General features: G+C 45.7%; 1 protein-coding gene across 1 annotated transcript in view; it reads right to left on the minus strand.

Annotated features, from left to right (window-relative positions):
* The window catches only part of ELMO1 (engulfment and cell motility 1), a 532,635-nt gene extending 521,117 nt beyond the window's left edge, over nt 1–11,518 (minus strand). Inside the window, exon 1 of the mRNA XM_047095403.1 lies at nt 11,444–11,518. The gene's annotated coding sequence lies outside the window, so the exon portion shown is untranslated. The remainder of the gene's footprint in view (nt 1–11,443) is intronic.
* Nucleotides 11,519–11,827: the final 309 nt, after the last annotated feature.

An 11,827-nucleotide genomic window follows, 5' to 3' on the forward strand; every position in this document is an offset into this window, starting at 1 on the left:
GGCACTAGGTCTCATGCCAAATTGTTCTCCACCCTTCACCAAGTAGCATGGCCCCTCAACACAACATCCCAACGTAACAGGTTCAACTGAGGCAAAAATGAATTTGACAAATTGATGGAGACTTGGCAGCAGGAAAGTTAGCATTTGGTGTGCTGCAGAAAAGAGCACTGAATTTGGATCTGCATGATGCTGGGCAGCCAGCCTCTCTAACAGACAAACTTCGTTACCCATAAAATGGGTACAGGGCAAATCAAGGTGTCTGAATCATAGTTAAACTGATACGCAGTTTGCTCTGAATGTAATTCTCCAGTGATTTACTATATATCTGTGTTTCACTACATAAATCTCTTTATGGGTCTTTAAACATTTATTTAACATTGGATCCTATTTAAAGTTACACACCAATCCTAATACACAGTGTAGAGGTATTGCTACACAGGTGACAACCCAGCAGCTGAATCATCCATACTTATCACCCTCTTGGGAGAAGAGATAGGGACTGGAAATTTTATTTTACACTGAGAATAGGGTGCGATTTGTCACATACCAAACGAGATTTGCATCTAGAGGAGATATGAGTGACTTCTACAACTACAGCAACGGGAGGTGGGGAAGCCACACTCTTTCGAAGCACAAGTTTAGAGAAGCAGTTTCCGTTTCGCACAGTTCTCTTGCACACTTCTACGTCATGGCAGTTTAGCGTCTGCATTGAGGTTGGTTTTTTTTTTTTTTCAACGTTTATTTATTTTTGGGACAGAGAGAGACAGAGCATGAACGGGGGAGGGGCAGAGAGAGAGGGAGACACAGAATCGGAAACAGGCTCCAGGCTCCGAGCCATCAGCCCAGAGCCTGACGCGGGGCTCGAACTCACGGACCGCGAGATCGTGACGTGGCTGAAGTCTGACGCTTAACTGACTGCGCCACCCAGGCGCCCCGAGGTTGGTTTTTTTTTTTCCAATCCACTTCGTGAAGGCCATTACCAAGTGACAGGTACATGTGCTACTCCTTAATGAGCTGGTGCGTCTGTAAGCCAGTTGTTGCCTTCCTGGAGGCACATAAAGCAGAAAAGTCACCCAAACAACTAGCAAAAGCCAGAAAAAATAAACAGAAACGGAAACAGGTGGTTTCTACTTAGGTGGCCATAAAATGAATTGTCCAACCTGAGACACTTTTGAAAGGGAGAGTTGGCATGCTTCATTACTCTGGGCCAACAGATCGATGCTGGGTCACACTCAGGACTGTAGTCATCCTACTTTTATTTTTCTGTTTTAATCCCCAGAGTATTTCCTAATCAGGTTGACAGGTTCAGATCAAAGAAGAAAGATTAACACTTTACTACCACCCACCTGCCATTGAACATTAATAGGTCCCTACTTACTGGAATGTTCCAAATGATTCAAAAAGAGACGTTTACAAAGTGTTATTGGAACCACTGAATTTCCTTAATAGGCAACACAACCGATGAAACCCAGTTCAACTGAATTAAATTCCTGCCATTTGCTCTTCCACCAGTACTCCACTAAGTGGGGCGTTTCTCACTGGGCTCCTGTCCACACTGGGCAAGTGCAAACATCCCCCCCCAGAAAACTGGAATCAAGGAAAGGGGAAGAGTCCCAATTAGCCACCTCCATTCTCTCTACATGAAGCAAAATAATAATAAAATAACACAGCAAAACCCCACGTTAGTTCCAAGTGAATGGGAGAAAGAGATCTATTTACAAGAGCTTTTACTTGAGGACCTCAAGTTGCTAACAGGATTCATTAGGTCAGTTCTTTTCATTCACAATTGATCGTAATTTCCCCTGACCTGTATTTCAGCAGCTTACCTCTCTGTGTTCTTGAGCAAAAGAGACATAAATCAAACTAACAGTCTAGCCAGGACCTTAACAGGAATTTCCTGGGCTACTTACAACTCATAGAGAAGATGAAATAATAAATGTATGTCTTTAAAGGATTTTAGCAAGATATTTGAATAAAAAGCCTGAATAGTAACTATTTGAATTAGTAATAATAACATCAGTAACAACAGCAAATCCAATGCACTGCTTCTGGGGTACCCTACTTTACAATCATCATTACATTTAATTACCTCAGCAGCTCCAAGAGATAGGAACTTAGATTACCTCCCCTTTCAGATACGAAAACTGAGGCTGAGAATGATAATTAACTTACACCAAGTCATTCAGCTGATAAAGTCAAAAAGATACCTGAATCCTCAGCCAGCAAGTATTTATTTATTTAGCTTTAAATCTCAAAGGCTCCTACTTTTTCCCTTCTCTCCAAATCTAATCAGTCACCAAGTTTTGTTTTGTTTTGTTTTGTTTTGTTTTGTTTTGTTTTGTTTTGTTTTCATCAATGTCAATATCCTTTCTCTCCAACTTCCATCCAGCCCTCGGTTGGGGGTGGGGGGTTGTCTCTGGAAATTGTTTCCTTAAAGGAAGAGGATGGCCCACTACTCAGACTAGAAGGTAGGGCAGAGAGACCTGTTTTCAGGTTGCATTTACACCGCAAGCATGCTGCTTTACTTATTTATTCACTTGCCTAAGACTGCATGTTTTTCTGGGTAGCTGCAGAAGGAAGAAGCTTACAGCTTCCGTCAGTCCTTGGTACCTCCTTCCTGCTGCCCCCTCTCATCTACCTTCCCTGGGTGCCCTGGCAGTTATATTTCTCATCAAATTCCAATTGTGTCTTTTCCTTGCCTAAAATCCTTTGTTTTTCCTTTCCATTCAATCTAAATGCCCAGCTCCCAGAAGAGTTGACACAAGGCCTCTTCCAGACTTTCTCCTGACTACCCTGATTGATGTATTCCTTGGACATATCATGTGTTTTTTTTTTTCTTTTAGTACTCAGCTTTCCAGATCTTTCTCAAAGTTACTTTATTGTGAACTCTTTCCTCTGTGATCTGCAAACACTCTACACATACATTTATCACACTCCATTATGACTATCTGCTAATGGGTCTGTGTTCCACACAGCCCCTCTTCCCATACGGCTCATATGAAGTGGATCTTATAATGTCCAAGAAGTGCCTTGACCTCAGAACATGAAATGCAATTAAAATGGTTGCTGAATAAACGAATGAATGAATGAACGAATAATGTAAATAATGTGTTATGGTGGGTGCTATAAGTGTAGCAATATTTCAATGTGAAAACATTTATATGCATTTAAGTGTAAGCCACACATTTATTTTTTAAAGTATACTACAATTAATAAATAAATCTTTATTGTGCTTCTCTCATATAAACCCAGGCAAATGTTTCCCAAAACTCTCCACTGAAGAATGGATAGTAACTGAGAAAATAGTTCTAATGAGTTGAAGTCACTTCGTGGCAGTAGAGTAAGTCCAAAAATGATGGAAACATTCATTCCTTGATAAAGGTTCTGATTTAACAAAACTTGTACTGACTTGCTGTAAATATGACAAGCACTGAAGAAAATAAGATTTAGCAGCTGATATAGTAAGTGTCTTTGCTTCTAAGACCTTTCATTATTAAGAGAGCTGCATAAATGTATGTGTATGTGTGTGTGTGTCTTTCTCTCTCACACATACATACACAACACATGCTTACTATTAAGTGTATGATAGAATCAACCCCTTCCCCCAAACCTAAATTTTTGAGTACTCAGTCACTTCCCACAGAGTGGCCCACAATTGGAACAACTGGGGCACAGGGTCTACTCTAAAAATGCTCTAAAAACGGCGAGGCGGGGCAAGGGGCGAAGGTGGTCAGGAGTCAAGTAAAAACCAGCCTTACTGAGTGTGATTGGAATTCACTCTTCACTCGGCCAAAAATACGCAATCTAACCAAAGTCCTTCCACTAGCTCTACCTCCCAAGCCACATGCCTTTTCAGGGCCACGGGCAAAGCCAGCTGTGGCTCTGCATTTGGATTAAAGAGCCTGAAAACAGAAAAAAAAAATATTTTGAAATGCATTACGCTTCAAAATTAAGGGTAATTGTGTGTAGCAGGCTGGAAAATATAGCTCATCTAGCACTGCTCAGCCACAGAACCCCATAGCACAAAATGCTGGCTCTCTAAACGTAATTTCAAACTTAAAAAAAAAAAAAAAAGGCACAAAGGGCGGAAGGAAGGGTGGAGGGTTGGCATAGGGCTGTGACTTATAAGAAGGCTGCTGCCTTGGGGAGACATAGCCAGCATACAAGCCAGCAATATTTCTACATTACTTAAGCCACTAGATGATGCTCTGCACTATTACTGCAGCCAAACAGTGAAGGTAAATAAAAGGTCGACAGATAATTACATAAGAAAATAAATGTGGCAAGATTAGGACAGAAATCTAATGGATAGAGGGGGAAAGGACTTCACATACAAACGTACCTTAAAGCTTTTCCCCTGACCAGTACAATGTCCTGGTCACACTAATGGAATAACAATATCTATTACTATCCAACTAGCCAAGGTACATTTTACAAGCAAAGGAGGAGGTATTTCACCCTGTTAACTCATTCCCACACAGACACTTCCTTAATCTTGTGACAGAGGCCTCTGAATGTAGCCAAACTAAGCTTTGTTAACCACCTTCCTCATTTCATTTATCATATTCCCATTAGGTAGAGGTGATGGTTAAGGCAGCAACCAGTGGCCAGAATTCCAGACCTTCTGTGGAAACTGAAACATAAAATCATGAGCTGCTAGGTTTCTTCAGCCACAGCAGACCAGGAAGAAACACACATGAAATTCAAACTTGAAAGGGGGCTGGGTTAGGAAGACAATTGTAATACAGGAGGGAAGGAAGCTCCAGAGGAAATTTGAAGATCTAGAGAAAATAAAAGAACATATAGGGTGAGGCCATCTATCTGTGAATACACCACCTCAGGGTCTAAGAATTCACCAGTATCGAGAAAACTGGGGCACTTACAAACTGCTATCAAAAGTCTAGCCTGTCAGACAGCACACAATTAGTCTAATTTACGTAAGGAAACAAAACAATGGTTCTCAATTGGGGGATGAGGGGTTGCCCTCTCAAGAACAATAGGCAATGTCTGGAGGCATTTTTGGTTATTACAACTGGGTGTTGCTCCTGGCATCCAGAGGGTAGAGGCCAAAAAAAGCTAGTATTTCTTACAATGCACAGGACAGCACCCTCAACAAAGAATTATCCGGCCCCATATGTCAAGAGTGCTGAGGTTGAGACTGCCTGAAATAAAGAGTCAACATAGAACTGGCAATAGCCAGAGGTTCCTGGGTGGCTAAGTTGGTTATTTCGGCTCAGGTCATGATCTCACAGTTCATGAGTTCAAGCCCCACATCGGGCTCTGCGCTGACACTGCAGAGCCTGTTTAGGATTCTCTCTCTCCCTCTCTCTCTGACCCTCCCCCACTCACCCTCTCTGTCTCTCTCTCTCTCTCTCTCTCTCAAAAATAAATAAACTTTAAAAAAAAGGGGGGGGGGCAATAGCCTGCAAGGAGAAAAAGAACAGAATCAGTAGCTTCAGCATCACCCAAGGGAAAAACCATTCTGGTTGAAGACTCCAGTCTCTGGTTCCCTTAGTTGGTATTAATCTATGGGGCAGAAGTAGCAAAACTTAAGACTAGATGGAAAATGCTGTTAAATGTATTCCCTACCACCGTTCGGTCCCTCCCCACCACCAACTGGTTCCATGCTTTTGCTTTCACCATGACTCACCCACAGAGAGAGAGAAAAAAAAAGTGTTCGCTAAAGAATATGTGTCTATTCTCCTTGGCAAACACTGTTCTCATTTTTGATTAATGAATTCCATTCTGGCTTATATGCTCCAATATCATGAGCTTAGGTGATGGGCATGCTGTCCCCCCCACTAGTTTAGCTTCGGAATGAGATATCCAAAGAGAGGCACCAACTCAGCAAAACTTGGTCTCAGTGGCAGAAAGCACATCCCTGGGAGCCATGGCAACACAAAGCACATCCACTGGAACCCAGGGCACTTCTACCAGCATACAGGAGGGAAGTGCTCCCTGCATGCACTGCAGCCTAGCTCAACATGGGGGTTCTGGCCTCAGGCCAGGCTAGTACAAGAGAACCAACAAGAGCAGGAAATCACCAAAACAGGCATCATGGTGCACAGGAAAGGACCAACAGGGGAAGAAGAGTCAGGAAAGCTCAGATCTACTCTCCAAATATCCCCGTGACATTTCATTCCTCCAAGCCACATCTGTAAAGTAGGATAATACTCTGCTGTCTATTCTCCACCGTTTCCAAAGCAGCATTCTGGGAAGAAGGGTGTCAGCTCTTGATGCAAGGAGGAAAATATCGCACGGATCCTGTGACTCCAAGACCACTGAGGCAATGCTCAATCAGGGCTTACCTAATCATGGTGCCCTCCAACCACTGTCCCTTACCCAACAAGTACAACCCACCCGACACACAGCAGTCCTGGAGTCCAGCAAGTAGTAAACGTTTTCTAACTGAGGGAAGTTTTATTCCCTGAATTAACTGTTAGAACTAAAATAGCCAGAACTGTAGCCTCAATTCCTAAAATTGAGGTTCCAATAATAATCTTGCTCAGATTCTGGAAATCAGTGTTTGTGGGGGCCTAGAACACTGACTGGGAATCGTCATCTCCTTCTATTTATACATGTGACTAATCTCTCCACTCAGCACTACGCCAGGTTGTTGCTGTGGTTAATTCTATTTAATGTGCTAGCGTTCCCTCTCCCACACAGATTCCTATTGGATACTTCACTGTTCACTTCCTTAGGCCAGTGACAAAATTCTGGTCAAACTGTACCTGCACTTATCCTGTGAAAGTTTAGAAAACACAGTTAACCTAACCCCGGATCCTAACAATGTCTTATGGGCCTCAGGACTGGTTATTATAAATAAGTTAGAATTGTTAACACTCCCACAACCTAAATTATCCAGGAGATTGAAAACCGCAACCCCTCTGTGTGTTATGCATGCAGGGATGGCTTCGCTGTACCTAATAATGCTGTGCTGAGCATAGTCAAAGGCTTTCAGGGGCCACATGCCTTTCACGGGAGCCACACTCTCTCTCCTGGATGGTTGGTCTTTAAAATCTTTGTTTTGGATGGTGCTAAAGTTCTCACCCTTTTTTCTTCTTTGGTTGGTCAGGCCCAAGCCCAAGTCCTCTAAAATGTTTTATTTAGAGGTACCTTAACCGACACTTAGTTGGTCAAGCATCTTGAGTCTTGATCTCAACTCAGGTCTTGAAGGGCATGAAGCCTACGTAAAAATAAATAAATAAAATAAAATGTTTTATCTAATTATGTATCACAGCAGCATGGCTGCCACAAGAAAAGATGACTAGTGTCTTTGCAAATGTCCAAAAATAATTAAGATAGGCATATGGGGAATACCGGGTATAAAATATGAAAGGAAAAGTCGATTAAGCTTCCAAAGACCACCAAAGCACTAAACTAAAACTTGGCCAGAAAAGAGTACATTCATTTTATTCTAAGTAAGGTTAAAGAGTTATTTCCGATGAATCTACTGCCTCGCCATATCGCTAAGTGACAAACATACCAACCAGATTTCCAGTTTTGCCAATATGGCAGAATCACAGCCAGGCATATCATCAAGTTCTATAAACAGTAGCATTTTAAAAGTTAAGTCAATGGCTAACACTTTCACTGCATCTAATTGAACATTTGTAAATAGCAGCTCTTGCAGGAAATTAAACCAATAGCATTGGTAAGGGGTGGGAGCAGCTAAATATTTCTTAAAGTATGGCCTTGTGAACCACTTTTATCAGGATCTCTGGCAAATTGGTTGAAAATGTAGATTCCTAGGGCCTCCAGAGTTATTAAAATAGACCTTTTAATAGACTTTTTTTTAACCTTAAGCAACGCATTTGACATTAAGATTCAGTGTCTGTTTTGTAAAACACCCTATTTTCCATTGTACCCTTCTATTTCATGTTTTAAACTGCTGGTTTGGACATGATAAATTGATATTATGGTCTACTCCTGGACTGCAACCCCAAACTTCAAAAACACTAGACTAGTTGACAAGAAGGAAGCAGAGATGGAGTTGCATAATTAGCAGCAAACACTTGAGGCTTTGTGATGTAGACAGGGTTTAGTAATTCCCCACCTTTTCCCAATTCAATAGAATGAATGTCTTAAAAACCAAACTACCCACCTGGATGGTTTCAGGCATTAAAAAGTGGTGGCAGGTTTCCTGTTACAAACCTTAAGGGTACCCAGTGTCTTAGATCAGAACAGGAAATGTCCTCCATAGGAATGATTAGCTCTAAACCTTCAGTGTTAAGAAAGATGGTAAGGTAAGCAACGTGTGCACTCAGTAGAGCCCCTTGGCACACCCCAGCCACATCCTCTCTGCAAGGGCTTCAAAGCACTCTCTTCTTCCACCTCTCCCCACCCATTCACAACAAACACCCAAAGGGGGTAAATTACTTTAAACCACTTAAGTATTATCTTATCTCAATACTGTAATTTCATAAATGCTTATGATTTAGAAGCACTATAGAAGCCCCTCATCTGTTTTCTCCCTTTCATTTTTCTTCTCCTAGACATTTGCCGCTTTTCTTCTTCCTTACGTCCTCTCCTCCTCTGCCTTCACCTCCATCTTCTGGGAAAGCAGAACAAGATAGAGTGGATATCTGACTTCACCCCACTCACAGCAATGCCCTTTTTCCTGAGGGGGCATTTCTTTGAGTAAAGCAACACGTACTTTTGCAAAGACTTTCTCCAAGGAATATGATAAAACAAACACCAGATCAGAAGTGGCTACGTGTTATCAATAAACTATACTGGTCTTCTACTCTCTCAAGGAATCACCTCTCTGTTCCTTTCTTCAGGCTAAAATTGAGTCTACTCAGGGCAGAAAGAGGTCTGCAAGAAGAATGGCTGGGCATGGTAGGAAGGACAAAGGAAAGAAAGAAAGCAAAAGCCTGTTACCTGGGTTCACTTACCACTGATGCTGCAATATTTGCCTGGTATATTTCCCATAATAGGCATCTCTCGGTCAGTACATCAGTCTAGGTTCTGGACCTATACACAAGTCAAGGTCCCTACCCTCATGGAAATTCCATTCTAATGGGAAAACAGACATAATCAAATAAACAAATGAATATGTAATACCAGGGGGTAATAAATGCTGAAGGGGGGGGCGGAACTGAGTTACTTAAGAGGACCATGGAGTGGCTGGTTGCTATTTTACATGAGGTCAGGAAAGGCTGCCTATAAGCTGACAACTGGGTAGAAGAGACCTGAAGTGTGCAAGGGAGTGAGCCATCTGGACATGTGGGGAAAAGTTCTTTGTGCAAAAGGAATAACATATGCAAAGTTCCCGGGGAAAGAACTTGGTGAAAAAGAAGAATGTAAGGCAATCAGATTGGCTGCAGTTTTAAGAAAAGTAGGAATAGGACAAGGGGATGGGGGCGGGTGTGTGTGTGTGTGTGTGTGAAGATATGGCCACTAACAGGACTACCCATCCTGTAGCCCAAAAAGGGATCCTAAATTCCACCAGACCCAGGTCTGGGACTGCCTCACAACTTCCCCTTCCCGGACACCTACTAACTTTTTCCCCAGTTCCCTTCCCTACAGACCCCACCCCCCACTGCAGAGTTCCAACACTGCAGGTCAAGTCATTCCCTCACAATTTCCCAAGACAACCAGTCCATCTAATTTAAAAAAAAAAAAAAATCTGAGTAATAAATGTACTAGGAAAAAAGGCAACATTTAACCTGTAACAGCCCTCAAGAGATAGGAAATGTACAATAGTAAAGAGCAGAAGTTCAGAAGGGCAACCGTGTAAAAAAAAAAAAAAAAAAAAGGCTGCCACCTGACGGCAGGGTATCTGGGCTTCTGAGTCCCCAGTTCTGTAAACTGGGAAACAAAAATCCTTGAAATAACCTTGGGAAGTGGGTATGGAGGGGAAAAATGAAAAACCACAACCAGAAGAGGCCCTTAACAATAGCTACTGCCAGCCTTTTGATCTAAAAGTGAACCCCAGTGGGGTTATGCCCCTCTAGTTCCTAAAGTTACCCTCAAATGATTGATGCATAAATGCATATCATTAATTATTTTATTTTATAAACAAACAAACAAACAAACAAACAAAAACCTCCGAAATTCTTCCACCGCACCACCCCCAAGCCACTAGCAGCAATAACCTGGGAGCCTGCAAGTCCCTGCCTCCGGAGGCAGAAACCCTGGTCTCAAGCTTCTCTGAAATCTTAAATACAGCGGATTAAGTCCGCATCCTTCTTGGCCAGCGGTGTTAGCAGGCCCATGGTCCGAGGCACAGGGCTGCACAAAATATGCTCAGTGAGTCCTAAGAGCTGTCCAGAGGACCCCAGGGCCAGGTCACTGGGGGAGGCCAAGCCCTGCAGCTTTAGGTCAACGCAGGTCCCACCGCCAACAACCTCTGCCCGGAATTGCCAACTTCAAACGTCCGGCCCCCAAGCGGGAGAGGGTCACTTGGCGGGAAGTCCCAAGCTCGGAGCCCCTCGCGATCACACACACACACACACACACACACACACACACACACAGCACAGCACACACACACACGCTCACTTGCTCACACGCTCGCCGCCCTCGCGCGCGCCCGCGACACAACACGGACTTCCCAACCCCAAACACACGCGCGCACCCCAGGGCTGGCAGACTTCTATATTTCCTCTTCCTCAAAGCTACTCTAGCGATCTCCGCCGCCCCTCTCAGCTCGGATTCCAGGACCCCCAAAGCTCCGTTGGCCCCTACTCTGAAGGCGCGCCTGGTGCCCCCCCCCTTCCATGCCAGTATCTCCCATAGAACCCCCCTGCCCCCGCCTCCTTCGTTCCGAGTCCCAGCGGGAGACCCCGGCATGTTCCCAGGAGGCGAGTATTTACTAACTGTCGCCCCTGAGGGTCCCAGCCGCCCCAATCGCTTCCTCCTGCCCCTTCGGGCCCTCCATCCCTCTAGCCCATCGCTGTCCCCTCCCAAGAGCGCGATCGCCGAGGGATTCCCTCCCATCTGCGAGTACCAGAGAAAAGCCGGAGCCCGAGCTGCCAGTACCTTCCCAGGCGCAGCCTCTCGGATCTCCAAGCCCCCAAATCCCACACTCCCCTGTCCCCAGTCCCCCCCGAGCCAGCAGCGCAGTCCTTCGGCGGCCCCCACCAGCCGGCCCTGGCCAAATCGCCTCCGCGGGTTCCCGGGCCCCGGGCCCTGCTCTCATTCTCCCGCGCCCCCTCCCTCCGCTCCCACTCCCACTCCCACTCCAGCCGCCCGGCTCTGCCCAGACTTCCCCAACTGCTGAGCGCCCCGGAGCGCCCGCAGCCCTCGCCCCGCAGAGCGCCGCGGCTACCCCTGCTCCAGCCGCGGAGCCCCCAGGGAGGAAACAAAAGTGTCCCCGCGGCGCCCAGAGTCCCCCAGAACAGGACGCCTCCTCCAGTGCCCCAGCCTCAGCTCCCTCCCCGGCCGCGCTGAGGTCGGCGAGTCGGGGCGCGGCGCCAGTCCAGGAAACTTTACGAACCTGCCCGGGGTCGCAGGACAGCGGCGGTGGCGGCGAGGGTTCCGCGCGACCAGAGCTCTGGCGACCCGTGACCATTGAAGGGGGGCCAGAAGCTCTGTCCCTCAGCTCCGGGCCGCGGCCGTGTGGGTGGCTCTGCCTCTATCCCGTGCCCATCCTCGCCCGCGCACACGCACTTACACTGGGGATCCGCCGGCTGCTGCGCCGCCGGCTGCCGCTGCTCTCACTTCCTCTTCCTTCCTCCTGCTGGCCAGAGACACATTTTGCATCTGCAAGGCATCCCGAGATCAACCGCGAACTCTCCTCCCGAGCGGACGCTGCAGAGTGGCCGCCGCCGCCCCCGGCACCTGCACGCCGGCACGCGTGGTTGGCGCTTTCACCTCCCGC

The sequence above is a fragment of the Lynx rufus genome, unplaced genomic scaffold (genome assembly GCF_022079265.1).
Source record: "Lynx rufus isolate CCGP_SWC_20201006 ecotype Redwood Valley unplaced genomic scaffold, mLynRuf1.p SCAF_4, whole genome shotgun sequence".
NCBI lineage: Eukaryota > Metazoa > Chordata > Mammalia > Carnivora > Felidae > Lynx > Lynx rufus.